Consider the following 6,000-nt stretch of genomic DNA (forward strand, 5'->3'; position numbering starts at 1 on the left):
TTAACCGTCTCCGTTAGAGACTAAACTTAACCGTCTCCGTTAGAGACTAAACTTAACCGTCTCCTTTAGAGACTAAACTTAACCGTTTCCTTTAGAGACTAAACTTAACCGTCTCCTTTAGAGACTAAACTTAACCGCCACCTTTACAGACTAAACTTAACCGTCTCCTTTAGTGTCTAAACTTAACCGTCTCCTTTAGAGACTAAACTTAACCGTTTCCTTTAGAGACTTAACTTAACCGTCTCCTTTAGAGACTAAACTTAACCGTCTCCTTTAGAGACTAAACTTAACCGTCACCTTTAGAGACTAAACTTAACCGTCTCCTTTAGAGACTAAACTTAACCGCCACCTTTACAGACTAAACTTAACAGTCACCTTTAGAGACTAAACTTAACCGTCTCCTTTAGAGACTAAACTTAACCGTCACCTTTAGAGACTAAACTTAACCGTCTCCTTTCGAGACTAAACTTAACCGTCACCTTTAGAGACTAAACTTAACCGTCACCTTTAGTGACTAAACTTAATCGTGACCTTTAGTGTCTAAACTTAACCGTCACCTTTAGTGTCTAAACTTAACCGTCTCCTTTAGAGACTAAACTTAACCGTCACCTTTAGACTAAACTTAACCGTCACCTTTAGAGACTAAACTTAACCGTCACCTTTAGAGACTAAACTTAACCGTCTCCTTTAGACTAAACTTAACCGTCACCTTTAGAGACTAAACTTAACCGTCTCCTTTAGAGACTAAACTTAACCGTCTTCTTTAGACTAAACTTAACCGTCACCTTTAGAGACTAAACTTAACCGTCACCTTTAGAGACTTAACTTAACCGTCTCCTTTAGAGACTAAACTTAACCGTCACCTTTAGACTAAACTTAACCGTCACCTTTAGAGACTAAACTTAACCGTCTCCTTTAGAGACTAAACTTAACCGTCACCTTTAGAGACTAAACTTAACCGTCTCCTTTAGAGACTAAACTTAACCGTCACCTTTAGAGACTAAACTTAACCGTCACCTTTAGTGACTACACTTAACCGTCGTCTTCCTAGTATCTAATGTATCTGGTAACCCTGACCCTATGAAGCAGCTGATCGTAGCGTCGTTAGAGGCTGCACGGACCCTTTGTGTTGCGGTCGACCACGGGGCAGTAGCGGTCCAGGGCGCTGTAGGACTCCTGGACCGAACGCGTCTCCGTCTCCTGCTCTGACGCTTCCTGTCGCTCTTGGATCAAAACGCCGCTCAGGTTCTGCTTTTGCTCTCGCAGCTCCGTCAGTCGCTCCTGGAGCTGCTGCACGCCGTTCTCACAGTTCGACAACGCTCCGATCGTCTCGCTCAGATTTTTAACTTCTCCCTGAAACTTGTCGTTGATTTCCAGAAGTTGTCGATTCTGTTCCTTCGCCTGAACGAGCTCGTCCCTCAGAAGGTCGTTCGCCTCAGAGAGCCGTCGCCCCTCCCGCTCTCGCCGAGCGTTGGCGTCCACCAGATGTTTGATGGTGTCGGACATGTCCAGCCTCTCTCCCTCCTGCTCAGACACGGACTGAACCAGCCGCTCCCGTTCACGCCTGAGGTGTAAATTTGCGGATGTAAGATTCGCAATCTGCTCCGTTAACGCGCTGCTTTCCAAACCCAAAGCGAGGTTTACAGACATCAGATCAGCTGCGGTCCTGTTGAGGAGTTCGGTCTGCCGGTGCAGCCGGGCGCCGCGCTCCTTCAGGAGGTCGCGGTCTCTTCGCAGGTCGTCGTTCGCCGTTTGCAGAGCGAGGTAGCTGTCGCTGATGTTCTGGAAGTCGAACAGGAGGCTTTTCCAGGCTGGCTTCCTGTGTGACTCCTTGTTATCTGGAAGTTAAAGAAGAATCGTTACAACGCTGCAGATCTGTCTGTTTGTCCTTCACACATCTCAAGAACTGTCCGTCTGATCCCCTTCACACCTGGCGAGTGTTTCCGCGCGGACCCAAGGAAGTGCTGCGTCGAATTTGGTGGGATTTTGCAAATTGAGACACGGTTATTTTTTAACTTTACGCTTTGACCTGTAACTTTTGAACTGTACGTCTTAAAAACAAGCCGACCATTTTAAATGGTCGCGGGTCCAAGCGTGTGAAATGTGTTTCCTCAGGAGGGGGTCTGGAGTCTCCCTTAGAGAGAGGGGGAGAAGTTCAGCATCCGTGAGGAACTCGGAGTAGAGCCGCTGCTCCTTTGCGTTGAAAGGAGCCAGTTGAGGTGGTTCAGGATCATCTGGTAAGGATGAACCCTGGGCGCCTCCCTAGGGAGGTGTTCCAGGCACGTCCAGCTGGGAGGAGGCCTCGGGGAAGACCCAGGACCAGGTGGAGAGATTAGATCTCCACACTGGCCTGGGAACGCCTCAGGATCCCCCAGTTAGAGCTGGTTAATGTGGCCCGGGAAAGGGAAGTTTGGGGTCCCCTGCTAAAGCTGCTGCCCCCGCGACCCGACCCCGGATAAGAGGCTGAAGATGAATCTGTTATTTTAACTGCTGCTCCTACAAATTGTGACCAATCATCACCAAATTTGCTCCAGGACGTCTCTGGACCACGCTGGGGAAAGTGACTTTTTCAGATTTTTGATTTTTCAAACATTTTTGCTGCAGCCGGCCCTCAAAGCTTGCTCAAGGGCTGTGGACGGGACTTGAATCACAAAACACAACATATCTCCTGAACGCTTTTTGCTATTGGATCCACATTTGGTGGACACGTGTAGATACGATGTGTGAGTGGTCATGACAAATTTGGTGTCATTTGACCAATAGGTGGTGCTGTAGCAGCAGAATCTAGCTACTAAGGAAGGGGTCTCTGTGTACATGACTGCCTTTAGATCACATCTCAATACTTTGAACTAGTTCAGCATTTTTCCTTCAACGTTTTTTTTTAAACTATCTTTTGTGGTTCCTCATTTTCAGCTTCTCATCAACAACTCGTACTTACACAAGACAGAAAGTGCCACGCAGGCCACGAGCAGCACCAAGCAGAGCGCTGAGAGGCCGACCACTGGACCCAAGCGAGGACACGACCCTTTGTCACGGGTGCTGAGGTGATCTGGAGCTGCCACAGACACAAACACGTTCATTAGTGTTGTTATCAGTGGTCTCTACGGCGGGGTGAGAGAGATGTGCGGGATTATTCTCTAGTTTAAAAGTGTTATAAACACAGATTTAGGATTTATATTTACAGAACGTACTCTGCAAACATCTCCTTTAAAGTCCGTTTTGTGTGTTTAAACATTTTATTTTCTGTCATTTCTTTCATTTAAGTTTTCAGAATGGGTGAAACAGTGAGTTCTTCTTATGGGATGACCTTTATGTTTCATTATATAGTTGGAACAAAGAGTCATCATGTGCCCGAAGACTCAGGACAGAGCAGAAAATACCTGTATCTAAGAAACAAGGAGCACAATCAGGAGTTTGGTGCCTTTGAACTCACAACAGGTTGAATTTCATCTTTATGCAAAAAACACTTAAAGTGTAATTTAGGCGCAAAATCACCCCAGGGTCTTTTTCAGCACTTACATACATCAAATAAGCCATGGAGACGTTTTTTTTACAACTATTAATGGAGAAATCCAGGAGAGTCGCTAACAGCCGGACGTGGCTAACAGTGATTAGCTCGGGGCAGCACGGTGAAGGCATTCAAAGGTCTTTTTTAACCACTAATGCTGCTGTAAATTACAGCAAACCTCTGCAGCAGCATGAGAAGAGTCCCTACACACACAACAAAGTAGCAACAGCGTAGTTAGTGAAGCCAGAGTTAATTAAAGAGTGTTTTAAAGACTTACCTACTGGCCCCTGTACCAGCTCCTCTCATAGTAAAGTCCATTACAGTGGAAGGAGCCCATTGGTGCTTTGTTTTGTGTGTAGGGACTCTTCTCATGCTGCTGCTGAGGTTTGCTGTTATTTTCAGCAGCATTAGTGGTTAAAAAAGACCTTTGAATGCCTTCACCGTGCTGCCCCGAGCTAACCACTGTTAGCCACGTCCGGCTGTTAGCCACTCTCCTGGATTTCTCCGTTAACAGTTGTTACACGTTGTTGTTACTCTTGATGATTACTTGATGTGTGTAAGTGCCGAAAAAGACCACAGGGATGATTTTGCGCCTAATTTTCACTTTAATCAACACAAATTTAGAGTTTTTCCTAAATTTTTAAACATCCAGACTTTGACTAATGCTAAAAATGGTCCAAATGAATGAATGCTGTCGTACTCACGTATTTCCTGGTCCTGTTTGGCTGAAGTCGCTGAGACTGAGCCGGAGGTGGGATTATTAATCCAGGGGAGCCGCTGGTGCCCGACCATTTTACCTGCACGCTGTCAGAGCGACGACACGCCGTCAGCGTTCAACGGCTATTTAACAAGAGTCCAAAGAGACAAGGGATGCATTGTGTTAAAGGTGTGGAGGTGTGTGACACATGCACACACCTCCACACACACACACACACACACACACACACACACACACACACACACACACACACACACACACACACACACACACGCTGTGGTTCTGTGTCTAGACATCAAAGGGACAGAAAACCAAAGACAGCCTGATCTTCTTCAGCGTGCAGACGAAGTGTTTCTGTGGTTTTCCTGGTGTGTGTCGTCACAGTCGCTCGATGTTCACACAGAACGCCTTTGATGCAGTTTGAGGGGAAAGTCTAATCAGGAACAGGAGGCATGAGCACGTCAGCGTTAGGAGTCCTCTTTCAAAGGCGACTAAAACAACGGCTCAAAGCAAATCAAACGTGCGAGCACTCACTGGACTTTCTATTGCATTGTTATTTCCTGTCTGGGTCTGGTGTCCTTCTATGCGTGTCTCTTCTATTTGTATTTTATCTCTTTTATTTATTTATAATGTAACACCGTACCTTTAATGTTACCCAGTACCTTTAATTTAACGGGGTACCTTTAATGTAACGCCGTACCTTTAATGTAACGCCGTACCTTTAATGTAACGCCGTACCTTTAATGTAACGCGGTACCTTTAATGTAACGCGGTACCTTTAATGTAACGCGGTACCTTTAATGTGACGCCGTACCTTTAATGTAACGCCGTACCTTTAATGTAACGCGGTACCTTTAATGTAACGCGGGGCCTTTAATGTACTGCGGCACCTTTAATGTAACGCGGTACCTTTAATGTGACGCGGTACCTTTAATGTAACGCGACACCTTTAATGTGACGCGGTACCTTTAATGTAACGCGGTGCTTTAATGTAACGCGGTACCTTTGATGTAACGCCGTACCTTTAATGTAACGCGGTACCTTTAATGTAACGCCGTACCTTTGATGTAACGCGGTACCTTTAATGTAACGCCGTACCTTTAATGTAACGCCGTACCTTTGATGTAACGCGGTACCTTTAATGTAACGCGGTACCTTTAATGTAACGCGGTGCTTTAATGTAACGCGGTACCTTTAATGTGACGCGGTACCTTTAATGTAACGCGGCACCTTTGATGAAACGCGGCACCTTTAACGTAACGCTGGGCCTTTAATGTAACGCGGCACCTTTAATGTAACGCAGTACCTTTAATGTAACGCGGTACCTTTAATGTAACGCAGTACCTTTAATGTAACGCCGTACCTTTAATGTAACGCGGCACCTTTAATGTAGCGCCGTACCTTTAATGTAACGCGGTACCTTTAATGTAACGCGGCACCTTTAATGTAACGCGGCACCTTTAATGTAACGCGGTACCTTTAATGTAACGCAGTACCTTTAATGTAACGCAGTACCTTTAACGTAACGCCGTACCTTTAACGTAACGCCGTACCTTTAATGCAACGCCGTACCTTTAACGCAACGCGATACATTTAATGTAACGCCGTACCTTTGATGTAACGCGGCACCTTTAATGTAACGCAGCACCTTTGATGTAACGCGGCACCTTTAATGTAACGCCGTGCCTTTAATGTAACGCAGCGCCTTTAATGTAACGCGGCGCCTTTAATGTAACGCGGCACCTTTAATGTAACGCAGTACCTTTGATGTAAC

The sequence above is a fragment of the Echiichthys vipera genome, assembly GCF_963691815.1.
Source record: "Echiichthys vipera genome assembly, chromosome: 18".
Lineage (NCBI taxonomy): Eukaryota > Metazoa > Chordata > Actinopteri > Perciformes > Trachinidae > Echiichthys > Echiichthys vipera.